General features: G+C 43.0%; 1 protein-coding gene and 1 pseudogene across 3 annotated transcripts in view; one reads left to right on the forward strand and one right to left on the reverse strand.

Annotated features, from left to right (window-relative positions):
* Positions 1 to 1,460, reverse strand: part of LOC110290973 — a 2,133-nt pseudogene extending 673 nt beyond the window's left edge.
* Positions 1 to 19,130, forward strand: part of Ppm1l (protein phosphatase, Mg2+/Mn2+ dependent 1L) — a 254,782-nt gene that overhangs the window by 126,504 nt on the left and 109,148 nt on the right. Inside the window, exon 1 of one of the 3 annotated variants that reach the window (XM_029475251.1) lies at positions 16,521 to 16,541. The exons of the other annotated variants lie outside the window; for them this stretch is intronic. The gene's annotated coding sequence lies outside the window, so the exon portion shown is untranslated. Of the gene's footprint in view, positions 1 to 16,520; positions 16,542 to 19,130 lie in introns of those variants that run through there. 3 annotated transcript variants of the gene reach the window in all.

Here is a 19,130-nt window from a genome sequence, read left to right on the forward strand (position 1 = left end):
TCTTCAGGCCTTTCTTGTTGTGCTTCTTGGCAAAGCGCATGTTCCTCAGGAACTTGGGGTCAACCCCCTTAAGAGATTCGTATCTTTGCGACCGGGGTTTCTTGATGCCATTTCTGTGCCATTTGCGGGACTGGTTGTGTGTGGTGTGGTTCTTGGACTTGGCCATGTCTGCACGGTAACCAGCGGCTCCCGCAGCGCCTGAGACCGGAAGAGAAAGAGACGAGGGTCCTAGTTCTTTTAACAACTTGCAAAGATTTAGTCTTCTTTGTTCTTCAGTAGATATTACTGACTGTAAGCAAAGTGTCCATTGTTTTCTCTCTACTGTGCCTGTCTGTGATAGCAGCTGGAGAGTTCATTTGCAGAGAAGCACTATTGGTTAGATAGTCCAAAACCTCTTGTAGTTTAGTTCACAGGGAACGAATACTAGAATGTTTTGAGGAAGCCGATTATAAGTGGGACAGTTTTCCTGTTTTTCTGTTTCCAATGTGTATGTGTACAGTCCATCTACATCACTGAATACAAAATAATTTATTAAGGGGAATGTATGCACCTGTGGTTATCTTTAAAGCCTCAGCCACAGTGGCTACATTTGTGGGAGCTGCTGCAGGAATGATATATTCTACTATCCCTGGAATGAGCCAGTAGGTAAACCCTCTTATATGATATTATTATGACACTTTCTTTCAGACTTTTGGGAAATCCACTGACTTTATGTTAAGGGTCATCTCCATCTAATGGAACCCCATCTACAAAAGGCTGCTCTTTGGGCCACTGCCACATTCTGACACACTCGATACAGTGTCCCAGTGGCCTGGGCAGGAATGCAGTGGTGCATATGGAGAACTGACCTGTGGTAGAGAAAGTTCCAGTGTGCACTCGGTACACACAGTCATAAAAATCACCTGGGCATTTCCTTTAAAGTCTCTGTTCTCCACCTAGCAAAGGGACAATAGAGCTTGGATCCAACGTACCATCTTCATAATATAGAGGTGATATTAGCATTCCATTGCTCTGTCCTCTGGCTAGGACAGAGCCCAGGCCACGTACAATAATAAGAGATTGTCTGTGGGAAGTTAAGGTGCTTGTTGAAATGTGGGACTCTGTTGCAGTTAGGAACGCTGTCATTTAGGGACCCTGCAACAACTTCAGCCTTGGGTCTCTCATCATCCTTAGGCCTAAATAAAAACTGTATTTAGATTAAAAACATCTATTGTGCCTATCCATGTCTATAACATGAATGTATCTGAAGCCAGACAAGGCCAGGTTTTACAGGATATTACCTACTAAGTTACCAGCTCCAGTGGCTAGAACTTCACAAGTATCTATTAAAAACTGAAATGATTAGGCCTTGTTTCAAAATCAGGGTCTTTGTGGGGTCCAGATCACCCAAGGAACTTCTTTTCCTTGTCCCAATGGCCTTCTCAGGCTCTAGTGTCTCCGTAGCCACGATCACCAGCCATTGTCTCAGCCAGCAGCTCTCCTATTCTCCTCTCTTCTCCAGCTCCTTGACACCCTCCATATTGTCCACTCTGGGTTTATGATGTAGTATTATGTATCTAGAATGATGATGTTATAAACATTCAAGCTAGAATACCTGACTTAGACCCTTTAGTAGAAGCAGGCCTGTATTACAGACAGGATTGTTGATACGGGACTTAGTTGATCTAGTCCTCCCAGTTCTGTTTTGTAATTTCATGCACCTTTTACCTATACTGTAAAATTATTTGTTGAGAGTAAAGTTACAGAGTTTTACTATCTCTATTAGTCCCAATTCTCTAGGGGAACAGGACTGATAGAAGGGTGTGTGTGTGTGTGTGTGTGTGTGTGTCTGTATGTTATAGGCTGTGGGCCAGCTAGACCAGCTCTGTGCCATGCACTGTGCCAAGTGTTTAATGAGAAGGCCTACATGTGCCTGGCATGGAGTTAGAGGCCTCCTCTGCTCCCTACAAAGTGAAACTTGTCCGGGTCATGTAGTTAGTGCCTGGGATTCCAATGCAGGACTAAGGGTCAGTCCAGGGTCTCTGTGTTTGTAATGGCCATGCTGTATATGTGTAATGGCTGAGTGAGGTTTCTTCATTTGTCTTCTTGCTTCCTTCTTCTTGACACTGTTTTTTGTTTGTTTGTTTTTGTTTTTGTAAAGCATTCTCCACAGTAAATATTCCCTCTGTACATTCATTTTCCCTTGGAAAGGACACACTTTCTGTACCTTCCATTTGCCATGAGGCCTGGTCCTGAGTACTATTAAGGTGAGTTGTTTACCCTGCTAGGGAAAGTGTGAAAACATAAGTTGTATGATTGGTACACATGTGTGTATGCATGTTCACATGTATGTCGATGTATTCATATGTGTTTATGTGCTTGGAGAGACTTGAAATTTGCACCAGGAATCTGCCTTTATTACTGTCTACCTTCATTATTGAGGCAAATGCCCTGGGATCAAACGCTGTGGTTACAGCTTGCCTGTCCAGCCGGCTTTAAGTGCTGAGATTGCAGGCAGTCTGCTACACCTATCAAGCATTTTCCCCGGTTTTGGGGGATCTGGTCTGGTCCTCAACACTGGCAGAGCATCTTCCCAGCTCTGAAGTTGTCGGTAGTATATACGTTGTGCCCAAAGGACACAAAACAATCTTAATACCAATTGTTGAGTATTTAACATTCTTGCTTTCAGGACTTCTCATTCAAATGATTTGTAAAAGTAACGTAAGAGTTTGAGGGCTTCTGAGGGAAGAATGTGGGGCCATTCTGGTTTCGAGTATGTTGATGGCGCATTTTCTCTGTTACACTTGCTAGCATGGACTGAGGGCAAGCTGTGCTGGCCTCGGGTGGATTGAGAACTGGAGGCTTGTATTGGTACTTAGTGAGAGTCTGATTACTTCAGTGGTCCTGTATGTGCATCATGCCCCATTTCAGGAGCTGAGATGATTTATAGTTGAACATTGGCAAATAAAATGTGAGGAGAATTCAATCTCTCTGTGCCTCTCACCGGAGCCCGAAGCTGTTCTCTGAAAGTGCTCTGCACATTACTGCAGACGCTGCGTTATTCCTCTATGCAGGCACCGCTGAATCCTTTATTTAGATGAATTGATTTCCTAGCAAACAGCAGGGTCTCTGAAAAATTGGTAACCCGGCATCAAGTTATGAGAAGCCCTCCACTTAATGTGGGCACAACTGTAGTGGTTGGAGCACCATGTCGGGAGGCTGTGGTCCCATTTTCCCTACTAATACAGGGGAATGAGAAAAGACTTCACAGTGGTTTTTGAGTGTAGCAGCCTGAGCCTGGCCGTGACAGAAAGCCATTGCTATTTTTGTATGGTTCAGGAATGACTTCTGCACGGAGGCAGGTAATCATAATATGAGCGCTGCAGAGGAAAAGCATAGTTTCGCTAACTGACCACAGAGAACGCGGTGCCACTGCCACTTTCTAGAACTTGTAGCTTTGCAGGAACCTGCACAGAGACAGAGACTTACTTCTTTTATGCCAGTCTGAAAGTTTTTATTCCTGGAATTTTGCTGCAGAGACCTAGATCTGAGTGCTACCCCAGAAGTTATAATTTGTATGCGGGCCAAGAGTTTAAACATGTCCTCAGACAAGTCTGTAAAAATTCCTTTGCAATTAAAAGTTGTTGGGGAAGCTTAATTGCCAACAGAGAACCTTCTCCATCCTCACCAAGTCAGAGAGACATTTAACATTTGCCACCTTTAGAGTTTTTCCCACTCCCAGGCTCCAGGCAAGCTGTGAATGTCATTCTGTTCTGACATTCAGAGGAGGCTTTTGTTCAGTGTGCATTTCCAGTCTAACAGCTTCCTGTCTCCAGCCATGTCATCCGGAACACACATGATCTTATCCAATCTAAGCGGTTTCTGTTGTTTTCAATTGTATCTGGTTCATGAATGTAGACATGATGTTTTTGTGCACTGTTTAAACTTTATCTTTGGGCCATTCAATTGCTGATTTCTCTGCCCTCATATCTTGTTGCAATCCAGACCCGGCTTTGTAATGCTTATACCAAGAATCTCCTGTCTCAGGTTTGTATAAACAATTCTTACCATTTATTCTCTGCCTTGTCCATAAATGCTGAGCACCCAGTGGGTTGGCAGAATAGAGACTAGGGCAGGATGTTCACAGCCAGAGAAAGGAGAGAAGGAGAGAGTGAAATTCAGATCAGCCTGGAGGATAGAGGATTTGGAGCTATGAAGAAGTTCTGGAGAGAAATCATGAAAACACACCCGAAGCCCAAAGAACCCGATAGTATGCAAGTATCCTGAGATGGGACAGGGAGGCAGCCAGATTAGCATAGGAGGTTAAGGTAGATCCTTTAACCTGTCAGCAATTGAGGTGCAGGTGAAAATAAATCTTGATTTCTCCGTGTGGTTATTGGGGACTAGCCACCAGATTAATTTACTGCTACATTTATATTAAAGATAGTTTACATGTGAAAATGACCTTTACTCTTGAATGTTGGTCATCCATTGCTTCTATAGGCTATCACTGTGGTCCAAGTGGATGGCATCTAGATAGTTCAGTCCACACATGCATTGACATGCTCATACATGCAAACCAAAGACTTAGCTCTAGCAAGTATTTGCGCTAAGAGTTCTGGTGAGGGATCATTGTTGGGTTCAGGATTGAGATTTGGGTTTGTCTCCTTGGACTGCTGTAACAAAGTATCAGACACTGACATTTTCCCATGGTTGTAGAAGCTAGGGAGTCTGGGACCAACGTATGGGGCATTGGTTCTTAGTGTGCTTCTTCTCTGTGTACCAATGGCTGCCTTCTGTCTATGTATCTGCTGAAGAGAGGAAGAGAAAGAAAGAGAAAAAGAGAGAGAGCTATCTGGTGAGGTTTTTGTTGTGGTGGTGGTTTTGTTGTTTTTAAATAAGGCCACACATAGCATTAGGAAGCCGGGACCTTTCTGATATTTTTACACTCAAAGGCCTTGTATTTCAGTACCATCTCACTGGGGTTTTTTCCATATGCATTTTGATAGAGCTTGGCTCCTCTCAGATTGACTTTCAAACTTATAAATTCGTGTATTGGAGAAGTAAACAACAAGAAGAAAGACCCGGGGGTGCCTTATTTATACATGTGCAACCCCTCCCCCCTTTCAGCACTAGGTTCAGAAGACAGAGACCCTTGGTGATCTCTGTCATCATATGGACAACTTAGCACATTTAGTTCATTTGTGCCCAGGAACCATCACCAAGCCTCCAACAGGAAACCCAGAACTGTTCTCATTAGCCAAGGAACTGGTTACATATTGTCCAAGAATAGTGAGGAATCTTGTGTAAGGGGAAATATCTGCTTTTATTTCTCGAATGGAACACGTAGAAGGCAAACAAAAAACCTTTTTTTTTTTTCCATATTAAAAGAGATGGCACAGTTACATCCTGCCACAGGGGGAGCTAAGCAAGCCTCTCATTTGACTCCTGTTCCTCTGACAGGGTAATGCTGCCCCTCCTCACCTTCTCCTCATTTAAGGTCTCCAGGCCTCTGGGGAATAATTTTTGTAAATTTTGTGTTCCATTCTAAAGCTGAGTGGTTCCATCCCTGAAGAGGAGGAGTCTTTCTTAGTGACCCCAGACTGTAGATTACGGAGAACGGAAATCCCAGGTGGATGGGAGTGTCACACTTACAAAAAGAGCTCTGCCCAGTGGTTCCAGTTCCTGTCGTCAGGCATGGATGGTCATTATATTTCCTCTTGCTTGTTAACTCTATGAAGGTTAGGCACTCCTGGATACATGGTAAGACGAGGATCTTATAAATAAGTCAGAAATGTATTTTGATGGCTCTTCTTCGTTGCCAACTTGATTACACCTGGAATTAACAAAAGCCCTGTGAGGGATTTTTATAAATTAAATTATTTGACATGGAAAGACCTACCTCTAATCCAGATCTTTTGAGATGGGAAGATCCACCTTTAATCTGGACCATACCTTCTGATGGCAGCCTATATAAAAGGCATAGCAGATGGAAGCTTGCTCTACTTTTGCCTGTTTGCCCTTGCTCTCAATGCCAAGTCCATCCCTTGACTAACACTGGAGCCTACTTCTAGGATTCCAGCATATAGTGAAGACCAACTGAGACATCCAGCCTCATGGACTGAAGAACTAGATTCTTGGACTTTCTTTTGGCAGACAGCCATTCTTGGCACTTTAGTAAGTCTCCCCCCATACTCCCAATTTCTCTCTCTCTCTCTCTCTCTCTCTCTCTCTCTCTCTGTGTGTGTGTGTGTGTGTATGTGTGTGAACACTGACTACTACATGTATACACTTCAAATGCTTAGCAACAACTTGAGTGGCATATGGTTCAAAGGCAGAATGAATAGATAAATAGTACATAAGTTATTCAGACCGAAAATCCCACAGAATTGAAGACATTGGCTTCCAAGTCTTTATTCTACAGTTTTGAATTCTGAAGGTCAAAGGTTATTTGGATTTCTAATGAGCTCTCAAATGGTGCTGATGGTACTTTTCTGGTGACCCCAGTTTGAGAAGTAGTGCTTGGGGGAGGGGAGATGAGAGGAAGAGAGAGCACAACAGAGGGAGAGAAGATGGTGTGCACAGAGGTGGGCCTCTGTAAGTACCTATCTGTTGGAGTTAGCCCTCACTCTTCTGTGTGGCTCTGATTTTTAGGGGACAGTGTGCAACAGCCCCTGAAATACCTCCTTTGATATAAAAGGGGGACATGCTTTTTCCAGCAATGTGCAATTCCTTGCATGGAGAAGAAATTTGGCCATCTTGCAGCAGCAGGAGAGGAGCAATGCTCTTGTTTTGTTTTCTTTGTTTGTTTTTGGGGGGGGGGGAGTGAAGTACTTTCCTTTTGCCATTCTCCCTTCCTCCCTCCCTCCCTCCATTCACCCCTGTGTTCTATGATGCATATTAGGCATTTTGGCTATATCTGAAAGTAAGTAGGAAATACGAATTTTCAGATTTATGATTGATTACAGTAAATCTAGAAAAATGGAAATGAGAGCTATTAGGAAATTTCTAAAGGTGAAGGGTTTGGCAAGCTAGCTACTTAGGTAAGGGCTGTTTTGTGCTTTGGAGAAGAACTTGTGCTGACTGGATGTATGTTTCTGGAAAATAAATGCAGCAACATTTTCCAAACCTCTGGATGGAGCTTTATCATAAAATTTTACTGCTGTGGAGAGGGAGGTTTCATTGCTATTCGATTAGCAATAGTCCAAACTGTTCTGTTCCCAAATATGTCTTCCAACCACTTCATATTCCTGGGGAAATAGTGTCTTGTGGATTTATTTATTTTTTTCCTAAGCACAGAATCTGCACTTAGATTCACGTTATTTAAATTTTCTATCAAATGCGCCTTTGAGCAGTATAAAAACCTCTCCTAAACTGTTTCCGTTTTTAACTGAAAGTAACTCCCAAGGAGCCAGTATCAACTCTTGAGTCAGTCGGATTGACTTTGAGCATTTGGAGTATGGCAAAGTTAACACTCTCTTTTCTTCCTCATGCCTGTTCCTACCCACCCCCACCCCCCAGCCCATCTGCTTCAGACCCTGTCCAGAGATCCCTTTCTCTGTCTTCTTAGTCATATTCAACATCCTTTCAAATCCATTGACAGTAGGGTATGGGTGTAGTAAAATTCAGTGTCCCTTCACAGTAGGGTATCGTGCCTTTGGCTTACTTCATGGTAATTGTTGATTGTTGAACTCTTGATTGCATTTGTTTCTTAATGAAGAGGGCAGCTTAGTGTTTTTCCAACGATTCAGAAGCATTTAAAAATAGGCTTCTCTGAGGTAATGTTTTCTCTCTTAAAATATGACTGCATACTCATTAACTAGGTATTAAAGAGTACTGTGCTTTTATGCTGCGAATTATAGGAATCAGACAACAAAGGTTTTATTTTTAATGTGAAGAAACATGATAAGTGATATCTGTTACTTTTGTTGTATTTTACTTCTAATAAGGCTCTGACTCCAAGGGATGGTACTGGACTTTTGGGTTTTGATATTGTTGTTTTCTTCCTCTCTTCCCTCTCTCATTCTCTCTCATTTGCAAATATGGTCATCCACAGACATCCATCCAGAACTATAGCAGTAGGATCTGAACATGCCTCTCTGCGAAGGAACGTGGTTCTATCTGCTGTAGATAAAAGTGTGTAAAGAGCCCACATCATTGCTATCCCCAGCTTACTTTGATACACGCTCGGAGGTTACTTGAAATAACTACAATCAGTTTAAAAATGACAACGGGGGTGGGGGTGGGAGTTCATTTTGTCCTGCGAGAGTCTGTCTTGTTCTTGTCTGTTTCATTCATCAAAACTTTGTGATCTTTACCCTTCAGATTTATACTATGTCCTCAGCAGGGTTCAGGGATGGAGGGGAAGGAGGGGAAATGTTCAAACAGAAACTAAATATAGGGACCCTATATTAATCATGGTGTGAAGCACATTCTACTTTTTTGTGACTTCCTCATTAAATGTCAGACACCGTGTGGGTTGCTGCACTTAATCACCGTGCGCTGGCACAGAGTAGGCTGCTGCTGGCTGTAATTCTAGTAATGTTAGATCTTAGAGCATTTGGCTTGGGAATTTATTTAAATGCATGCTTAAGAATTTAGGTTTACTTTGTTGAATTATAATTTACATACAATAAAGGGCAAGCATTTGACAAGTTCCATGAGTTTTGGTATATACATTTATGCACTGCCACAAGCAAGCTAGCTGAAGGGATAGAAGAGGATTGACGGGGAAAGAAATGCTGGCAATAAACGTGCATTTTTTTTTTTCATGGCTTTGAAGTCAGTTACTGTATGTGTTGTACTGTGAAATGCTACTGTTAAAGCTCCTTGCTACAAGATAGTCTTCTAGTGAATTATGTGACATTCGTGAAGGATAGTTGTATTTCATGATATGTAACAAGACATGTTAATGTCCTATGTCTTTTATAATATGAAACATACACACTCAGAACTCTATGCACCACAGTATAGGGTTGTGCTAAATGATCTCACGTGTCCTGAATAAAGCTGCCAGTATCCATCTAACTTTTTCAAGTTTCCTTTCCTTTCACATTAAAAAATCTTTGTTTGAGACAGGCTTTTATGTATCCCAAGCCGGACTTGAACTCACTCTACAGACAAGGATGGGCAGGAAGTATGATCTTCTTGCTTCCAACCCCTGAGTGCTAAGAGTACTGATGTCTGCCACCCTGACTAGCTATTAACATGGTGGGAATTGAACCCGGAGTTCTGTACATGTTAGGCAAGCACTCTGTCAACTGAGTTACATCTCCTCTCTCATACGTTTTAAAAGGTAAAAATAATGGCCCCCAAATTCAGTTACTTGTGGTGTTGCTATTGCTGTTGTTCCCCCAGGTATGCTTGGAGGAATGGTGGCCCATCGGGAGAACATCACTTTAATGTTTCCCACCTCCCACAGGCGGTGCGCTGTGTTCCTGTTTTGCTATAGGAACTTCTAACTTGCTGTCTAAGGAAGGGTTCAGGGATATAGAGGATAAGGGGAGGAACTAGCCTGAGCCTAGAGTTACTCAGAGCTGGCGGTGAGTTCCCACGTTGCCACTTGCTGTCATTTGACAAGTTGTTCCAGTTTCTAAAGCCTCAATTTATTCATCTAAATAGAGGGATGACACAATTCCGATCCATCAAGAATTTACCATCCAAATGCGGGATGAAATTGGAAGAAAATGACTGTTGTCTAAAGAGACATTCAAAGTGATGGGGCGTTTTTAAAAAGAGAGGGAGAAACCAGGCAGTTACAGACAATTAAAGGGCTTCATAGCAAAGCTATGTTCAGTAGTGGGGAGCTCTGTATGATTAATTAGACTTTACAATTGAAACCTTCTCAGTAGGCTACAGCTTTAAGTAGAACAAGCAGTAGATGCCACACTTGCTGACCTGACAGCATAACGCTGTGGTCTACAAATGTAGTGGGCAGAAACTCATGGCTCTCCTGGGACCTGGGGTGCGGGGATTTGTAGCTGCTGAAACCTACTACAAAGGACAGAGGATTGGAAAGCAATGCCACTGAAGAAATGACAAGGGGCCTCATTTCTCCATAGACAGTAGAGATGAGCCACATGTTTGAGCTCTGCCCCTGTGGTGCAAGGAACCCCGCGGAGCTGATGATGCTAACATTGTTCATAGTGAGTAATGCGCTTGCTGACCACTGTGAAGCCACTTCCCAGTAAACTGGGATCAAGTAGTTGAGCTTTAGCGGAATGGTCTTTAAAAGCTGAGCACTGCAGCAGAGCACTAGTTCCAGGGATTTAATCCAGCCCAGAGCCTCCAGACCATGGAATAGGGCCATTTTCATGCTGTTTTAGGGTTTCCTGAAGTACTAGGGAAGGAAAGTGTGACAGATAAGATCTTGTATACCATTAAACCAAGTAACAACCCGGCATCGTTATTTAAAACTTCCCAGAAGTTTATTGAGCTAAGAAGTAGTGTTACATCACAGAGAGGCAATTCAGTGTGTGGTAGTTCTGATTTCTGGACCTCAGCTTCCAGGGCACCACGACTTGACACCTCCCCAAAAGACACTCTCTTTCCATGAGCAAGGTACTGGTGGTCTGTTCCTCTCAGTCACCTTTACCTTATCCTTTTGAATCAACCTGTAGATGGGTGGGGATGCGCAGGTATGGGGGAGGGTAGGAGTAGTGTAGGCCCCTTGGCAATTCTGGTGGGCTTCAGGATGCCCAGAAACCCTTCTCTGCCCTTCTCCAGCCTCTTCTTTCCTGTCCCAACTCCTTTACTGGCCTGACCTAAGGTATTAGAAATCCTTCTTTATCACTTGTATGAACAGTTAATTAAGGTCTACTCTCCTCTCCCCTACTGGCTCAATTTTTGTTAATAAAAGATTTTATAGAAAGCCATGAAAGAAAACATACATATAAACTTGTTAGCAAAGTGTAAGTAGGCTATGGATTTTGTAGATTGATCGTGTTAGTGTTAGGAATGATCTGTTCTGTGGCTAATAGTATATCTGTCTCGCTGTGTATGTGTGTTTCTCAGACTCAACCCTTAAGAGACCAGAGGCAAGATAAAAGTCACATTTTTACGCACTGTCTTCTCTAGGAGTGAAGAAGTTTGCAATTAGTCATTGGATTCCTGCAGTTCATGAAAAGGGTACAAAGCATTATTGTTTTAGACATAACTCTTTCTTTTTCTTTTTTCATTTTTGGTTTGTCAAGACAGGGTTTGTCTATGTAGCCCTGGCTGTCCTGGAACTGGCTCTGTAGACCAGGCTGGTCTTGAACTCAGGGATCTTCCTGTCTCTGCCTCCCAAGTGCTGGGATTAAAGATGCGCAATACCACAGCTGGCTTAGATATAACTGTTTTTCTTTTAAAAGTCTAAATGTCTGGGTTTTGCTTTTCTAGTTTTCAGGTAGAATGATACAGCTGTAGCTCATGTGTCTCTGTTATATGTATGCCTTTATATTGTTGCCATAAAATGAGTTCTTATCTGATCATTGCATGTTAAATGTAGCATCATAGTATCATAGATGCTCTCTGTAACTCAGAAGCAAACATCCTAATTTCCTGACCAAGATCCTCAGAGTATTCTGAGCTTGCTTTCCTCTCATCAAGATCCATGTGCTTCCTATTTGAAATAACATCTTCCCTTCCTTTTGTGATGGACAAATATTTTATCTCTATAGAAGACCGAGTCAGCGTAGGAAAGTGCCTGTAGGAATATGTATAGGCTGAGATACTTCTAAGCACATCATAGATGGCACACAGTGGGTGCCTTTCCTCCAGCTAGGCTCTGGGACTGCTCACTCAGCATTGTGTTCAGTTGTGTCCCTGGGACATGAGCAAACAGAATTGGCTGTTAGGTCTCATCCGCCATTTTCCTGATGCTGGGACCAGGCGCTAGATGTCATAATATGAAGGTGAACAGCTGTGCTGCTTTTCTGTCAGAGTGCCTACATCAAAAAGACCAAGGTTACCCCTCCCTGATGGCCAGGTTAGATTCATCTGTGGCCCCACAGTAGAAACAACCTTGTAAGTCTTTAAATCATTTTCTGCCTTCATTGCTGTTTAAAACAAAACAAAATATAAATCTGTGAGACTTAAAGACCATTTTAGTAAGTTGTGTAAATGGCTATTGGATCATGGAGTTGCAGACAGTTGTGAGCTGCCATGTGGGTGCTTGGGACTTGAACCCCAGTCCTCTGGGAGAGCTCAGTGCTCTGAACCATGGAACTATCTCCCCAGTCTGGAATTTGCTTTTTAAATTAATTTTTCAGAGCAAAGTGAGGGTCTATGGCTAGTTATGAGCAGATACTGTTTAACATCTGTCTTATATGTGTGTGATGTCTGTGGGTGTGCACATGTCACAGTGTGGTAGTGGAGGTCAGAGGGACAACTTATGGAAGTTGGCTCTCTTCCCCAACCATGTAACTCCCTGGGATGGAACTCAGACCATCAGTGTCAGCAACAGGGTGCTTTTCCCTACTGAGCCATCTTACCAGCCGGGTAAGAAATATTTCTGCAACCGTTATAAACACTACCCTGAAAGTCTGACACTCCAGCATTATACTCTCACAACTTAATTTACACTAATTTTGGGCTTTTTGTTTGCTTTGTAACACTACTTATTTATTTTACATATAGCCACCAGCGTATACAGAAAAAGGCTAAGAGTGTGCCATGAAACACCTGTGATTGGCTTTTTGGGGGCTTTGGTGGCTTTTTGTTTGCTTGTTTTTGTTTTGTTTTGAGATAGAATGTATGTAGCTCGCTATGTAGTTCTGACCTGGAACTTGCTCTATAGACCAGGCTAGACTCAACTCACAGAGATCCTCCTACGGCTGTCTCCCCTTGCTAGGATTAAATGTGTGTGCTACCATTGCCTGACCCCTATATGATGTGCAAGTGTTAACTTTATCTACTGGTTTGGGAGGACTTCACCTAGCACTGTGTGTCAGATGCTCAAGTGTGTGGGGTTTATTCTAGTCTCTGAGGGAAGAACAGATCATGTGATCTTTTGAGTTGCAAGACATGTACCCCATACCTTGAGAATAAATAGATTTCAGTAGCTTTAGGAAGGAAAGATGTGTTTCCTTTGTCGGATGAGAAGCCCAACAAGGCTCCTCACTCTCTTGGTACTAAGATCACAATACCAGTTCATAGTGGAGCTGAGATGAGAGGGCTGCAGGGCGAGCCCTGGCTTCTTACTGACTCCTCAGTTCTGGAGACCTTATTACTTACTTAGCAACAATATTAGCCCCCAGAAGTGTGTCTGCTTTGCCTGTCTTGTTAAGTATAAGCTCTTTTAGGTTTTTCTTTTGTAAGTATAAAATATATGAACTATGGAGCTTGCCTTTAGCATTTTTTTTCATAAGAAAATGATCGTGGGCACAGCCTGCCACTTAAGTGACCCCAAAAATTCCACCAGAGAACTCCATCAGCTAATAAACAACTTCAGCAAAGTGGCTGGATATAAAATTAACTCAAACAAATCAGTAGCCTTCCTCTACTCAAAGGATAAACGGGGTGAGAAAGAAAATAGGGAAACGACATCCTTCAATAATTACATTTCCTTCTTCCCCTTCTCCCCTCTCTCAACTGCCCCATTTACCCCTCCCCTCTTTCCTTCAAATTCCTAATTACCATATCGGACTTTGGTATGTTGTGGCCCAGCCTGTTGTACAACTACATTTCACCTTATTAAACAAAACTTATGTTAATCATGATGGTATTATTTCCTCATTAACTTCATCCCTTAATATTTCCACAAGGTTGTAGTAGAGGAAACCCAACAGTCAATTCTCAGCTTATGCTGGCCAGTGAAAAATGCCCCAAGCTCTTCCGGCAAACCGATTGTCTTATCATTGTCTTATCATTGACACCCGTGTTGAAAATCACCAGTCTCTCTAACAGCTCGACAAAGCCTGCCCAGAATTCTTTAGACTCTTTTCTTTCCTCTTCTCTTCCTCCAATAAGGACAAAACTTCCCTTAACTACTTTCAGCAGGAATTACCATGGTCCTAACAGTTCACTTTCAGCATGCTCCAGGTGCTGTGTCCCTCACATTCCACCCCAAGGATGCACACTGACACCAAATGCTGTCTAAGCTCTGGGTCTTTGTCTTCTCTTAACTCTTACCATGGCCCTTTAGCTGTTATGAGTAATGGAGCAGTTCTGTTCTGGAAAACTCTAATTATTGCCTCCTAAGCTTGTACTTCTGAACATAGAGTTCCAGTAGGAACTTGACAGTCATATTTCAGGCTGGCACTGTGAGACTTCGCGTAGACTAAAGAAGGCCACCTGAAAGCTTCAGATAACCAAGTGGCTCTGTAATGAGTGGGAAGACTTGCTTCACTTCCTGGTGTGCTCTGAACTTTGAGTATTCCCACTAAGTGTAGGTTTGATGCTCATCCTCTTTGACTGTGAGCATCCTTTATAGAAAATGATTTCTAGTCTGGTTATAAGAAGTGGGCTGGCATTTCCGTTGTTGTTGACATTTAACCCCCGATGGCAACAGTGCCCCCAAGCCTGACTGGATGGTCCCCTTTATTTTCTGAGGCCTCTGCCCATGCCCCTCCCTGTATACTGTAGCAGAGTTCGTTCATATGAGCTGGCCTCCATCCTACTTCTATGTAAAGAAACATGAATGGGGCAGAGACCAAGAAAGCTCAATGTTAGCATTGCCTTGGATAGCGAACGAACTTTAAAGCTTCAAGCAAATGACTTCTGTAGATATAATCGAGATACATGCCTTAATTTAGGTGATCTCAGAACTTGTCCCAACTGTGAGACTCTGCACTTGATGAAAGTCCCTCCCTGAATGGCACTGTGATAATTAGATAGCCTGATAGTTGGGCACGCACGGAAGGGGCAACGCGAACCACTCCAGTCTGTGCTGTGCCTTTGACTATTCTTTTCTCATTTCTTTCCTTTTTGTTGTTTATGATGTACAGGATCTCACCCTGTAGCCTAGGCTGGCCTCAGATTCACAGCAATCCTCCTGCCTCAGCCTCCTGAGTGCCAGGATGACAGGTGTGAGCAACTTCCTATAACAGTGAGATTAGTGAGTGCACCAGTGAGTTTCTTACAACCGTATCCCGTGTCCCGACTCTCCAGTCACTCACTTGGCAAGAACACAGTATTCCCCTTGAAAGCAGCTCATCAAATGCCCACAAGATGGACTAGCAGCAGCGTTTCAATAAAGGGACCATACTTTTAATGTAATTAGTAGTGTTTGAGAACCACATGAAGAATTTTATCTTTGACTTCTGAAGGAGGAAAAACAAACCAGCTGTCCTATTTAATGGAGAAGCTAAACTCTCCAGTAAAAAGTAACGGACCAGACCTGCGATTCCCTTCTCAGCGACTCCTCTTTTACAGCGCAGGCTCTTACATGATGCCAAGCATGAAATGCGAATGATATGTTAAATGAGGGCCACTGTGAAAAATGAAGAAGGCAAGAAGGTTATTCTCAAAGGTAGTCTCAAAGTCAGAATCAGAATAGTAGCTTCTTCATAGCTGATGTTTGGAGGTCAGAGGGAAATCCAGCAAATATCAACAGTGTCACCTAGAGAGTCACGCATCTCTTGGGGAATTTAATTTATATTAATGAGCAGTGAGACCTGCTTAGAGCTTGCTCAGTGATTGCTCTGGTGTCAGATTTCATGAAAAGGATTTTAAATGAATTATCCTGAAAGAAAACCTGACAAGACACTGATTCTTCATTGTGAGGCTTCTATTACCCTGCCCTCCTGCCTAACCATAATTGCATATCAGGATTTTTTTTTTCTTTTTCTGAGAGCTCGCCTTACCACGTTGATAACCTGCTGTTAGTGTAGCCCAGGAATTTGCTTGCTGTGTAGGCCAGGTTGGCTTTGAACTTGTGATCCTTCTGCCACAGTCTCTGGAGTGCAAGGATTACAGGCGAGCACCTCCGTGTGGGGCCCCCACCTCAGCAGACCTTATGAAGACCTGCATTTGAGTGGTAGTGATGTTGCTTGCTAGCTACTGTCTATGAGCGCTCACTGTGGACTGGGCTCTCTGTGAGGTGGTGGTCTCAAAGTCTAACTTAGCAAGTTTACAGAATTACAGGCGTGGAGAGGGAGACTCTGACACATTAATTAACATGTTGCAGGTTGTATTAAATAGTGGGCCAGACCGGTAAGTCTGGTAGGCTCCCCCAAGTCCACTGTTTTCCACTCTAGCTATCTCAGGGTGTTTGCTTTGCTTGTCTGACTTTGCGGTATTTATAGAACTTCCCCTTGATCTAGCACCAAACTCCAGATGCTGTGCTTGGGGTTTTATTTTGCAAGCCTACTTAGTAGATGGTGCCAGTTCTATTTATAAACAAGAAACAAGGGGTAGAGGAATAAACCCCACTGGCCCCAGTGCCACATAGGAACTGACAGAGCTGGGACCCACTTCTAGACCTGCCCGGCCTTCTGAGCATTTGCTATCCAAGTTAACAGGTCCCACAGCAAGGGAGCCATCTTCCTGGAGTGGGGTGGGGGTGGGGGGTCACAGTGGGAACACAGCTGAAGCCGATGATCTCTTCCTTCTGGAATCTATCAGTATCAAGCAGTTGAGTGGTGAGAGTCGGGGTCCCAGAGCCCCTTCCCTATCCATGCCTGGCTGTTGACGGGTTCCTTCTTGTGCAGACCCCATCGAGGGATTCGTAGTGATTGTAAGGTCATGATTGCAGTGATTGTGTCTTGTCTAGGAGAGAGCAGCTCATGGCCTTTTGTATTGCCTCACTTTCTTTCCACCCTGTCCTTCACAACATTCTTCAGACCTTTGAGGGGATGGGATACATATCTTGGTTAGTGCTGAGACTAACCTGTCACTCTCAGCACCTCACACAGACATGAGATTCTGTATTTGCCAGTGTTGGAAAGAGGAGCTACTCTGATTAAAGCTGAGAGTTAATGAGCATAAACATGAATACTTAGAAGACTGTTTGGTACGCGTCTGCTTAACTAAATAGTGCAAATAGTGTTCTGTTCTCCTCTAGGGCCTGTGACCAAAGAGTTAATATTCTTTCTCTCTTTTTTATCTTAATTATGGGTATGAGTGTTTGCCTGCATGTATGACTGTGTAGCACACATATGCCTGGTGTCCACAGACGCTCAAGAGGGCATGGGATCACCTAGAACTGGAGTTATAAACGGTTGTGAGCCGCCATAGGGGTGCTAGTAACTGAATCTGGATCCTCTGGAAGAGCAGGAAGTGTTCTTCACTGCTGAGCTGTCTCTCCAGCCCTGCGAGGACTTAACATAACGAGAGAGACAACACCTCAACAGAAATCATTGCACTTCATTAATTATAAGTATATGATGTTTTTTATTACATACATGGAAATATATGGATGTTTATATCTCAATTATATCATCTGTCTGTCTATCTATCTGTATACCCAACTTTCTAGTCAGTAGGATCTTATTTCTATTTTTGCCTCATGTTGAAGGGAATACAGAAATTACCTTGAAGATCCTACTTTGGTTAATATCACTGTGCAAATGTCACAGAAGCAATGAATGCTGATGGTCTTTGTATGGTCTTTGGTGACATTACTCTAGGTAATACCAAGCACTAAGCTGTGGCTCAGCTGTACAGTAAAATATTAAGCTGCAAAGTAACTCTACAAGAATAATTGGAATTTTTTTTGGTAGTTTTTTGTTTGTTTGGGGTGGTTTTGTTTTTGTCGTTGTTGTTTAAGACAGTTTCTCTGTGTATCCTTCGCTGTTGTAAAACTTGCTCTGTAGAGCAGGCTGGCCTCAAACTCGGAGAACCGCCTGCCTCTGCCTCCCAAGCGCTGGGATTAAAGGTGTGCGCCACCACTGCCTGGCTTGATATTCTTACAATTGGTTAGCAAGGAGAAAATGAATGTGAAGCAATTATTGGTATAACCTTTATAGATATTGACAAAGACTAGAAGAAAATACATGAGAAGTTTCATAGCTGTTTGGGGGGCAGAAGGATTGTAGTTGGACTTGACTGCCTTTTTAATTTGTTTCTGTATTTATATGTTCCAATATTAACACGTATTGCTTTTATGTCAGGAAAGAAACACAAGTGATTGATCAGCAGCCTTAAGTTTCTTAGACACTGTGTACTCTTAAGCAAGATACAGGTTTCTATAAAATGGCATGAAAGCTGCCTGTATTTCCACAGTAACTTAGCATGGAATCCCTGCAGTCAGGATTCCTGCATTTGGAAGAGGACGGACGGCCAGGCCTCATGCCTTGACTTGCATGAGCTGTGCAGTGGTTACTGCATTACTTACCGGGTGGGTACACATATGTTACAGGCCCCGTGTGGCAGGCAGAGTACAAAATGGGAGTGATTCAAAGATTCTCTTTGTAGGTCTCTGGAATAGAACTCAGGTTGTCAGCCTTGGCAGCAAATCCCATTACTCTCTGAGCCTTCCAAATCAACAAAAGTGTGTGTGTGTGTGTGTGTGTGTGTGTGTGTGTGTGAGTGAGGGAGGGTGCCTGCAAAAACCTCATCAGCTTTCTTAAACGTACCCTCAAAGTTTGTAGGAAAACTGGACCTTGTTTTCACTGTATAATGATAGGATCTCTAGAGCATTAAAAGTTAATATTTTCTAGTTAATTGACATAAAATGTTTGCTCCCTAGGGGAGGGTGGGCGGCCATGAATAGAGTGGAGTTTGTCTAATATCTGATGATGCACTCCTTGCCTGCCTTCTGCTATGGAGAGTGGATGCTATGTGGTACCCACCACCCTAAACCATCTCCTAGTGTGGCTTCCTGGCTAGCTGCACCAGCATCAGCATCCCCGGGACACTGTAGATTCTGGTTTGCAAAAGGGAGGACTGTGGTATTTCATAGGTTCTTGAAATGAAAACTAAATAACAAATAAGGCTTAGATGAGGCAAAATGTCAAGCTGCGGGTGATTCCCATGGTCCTAAAAGTTGAGGACAGTGCTGTTTCCTATGAGGGGATGCTAGCCTGTGACTTCACGACTAATCCTCACTTTTCTTCAGTTCGTTCAGTTGTTCCTGTAAGCTCAGTATTCGGGAGGATATTTGATAGCTTTCTAGGATTTTCCTGATCTTTGCAGTAACTAGCAGAGGTTCAGAAGTTACTAAAGCACGGACAACGGACATGAACATTCAGGTTTAAAGTCACCATTTGTATTCTACGCTTTAGAAGCAG

This window comes from Mus caroli, chromosome 3, assembly GCF_900094665.2.
Source record: "Mus caroli chromosome 3, CAROLI_EIJ_v1.1, whole genome shotgun sequence".
NCBI classification, from domain to species: domain Eukaryota; kingdom Metazoa; phylum Chordata; class Mammalia; order Rodentia; family Muridae; genus Mus; species Mus caroli.